General features: G+C 25.5%; 1 protein-coding gene across 1 annotated transcript in view; it reads left to right on the top strand.

Moving 5' to 3' along the window:
- Positions 1-274, top strand: part of LOC119588091 (neural cell adhesion molecule 1-like) — an 85634-nt gene that overhangs the window by 58708 nt on the left and 26652 nt on the right. The gene's annotated exons all lie outside the window — the stretch shown is intronic.

Genomic DNA, 274 nt, shown 5'->3' with positions numbered 1-274 from the left:
CATTTTTCCCTATATTTTCTTAGTTTCTAATTAGCTTTAAATGTGTGAGATGAAGTGTTCTTGTTTATATTTCTTAATTGATTAGGTGAATGCCATGTAGTTGATTTTAGAAAATGCTTTTATTTACCTCATGATTGTTTTAGTACGTTTGTATGGTGATTTATTCTCTTTAAGGAATTTATAAACTTTGTTATTAAGAAAATTATATAATTTGTTTGATATCAATTATTCCCCTTTTTGATGAAGAAGTTATATGATGCGTTAACTTTTGCAC

Source organism: Penaeus monodon, chromosome 23 (genome assembly GCF_015228065.2).
Source record: "Penaeus monodon isolate SGIC_2016 chromosome 23, NSTDA_Pmon_1, whole genome shotgun sequence".
Taxonomy (NCBI): domain Eukaryota; kingdom Metazoa; phylum Arthropoda; class Malacostraca; order Decapoda; family Penaeidae; genus Penaeus; species Penaeus monodon.
The sequence above is the reverse complement of the archived record's forward strand: the minus strand, read 5'-3'. Positions and strand labels throughout refer to the sequence as shown.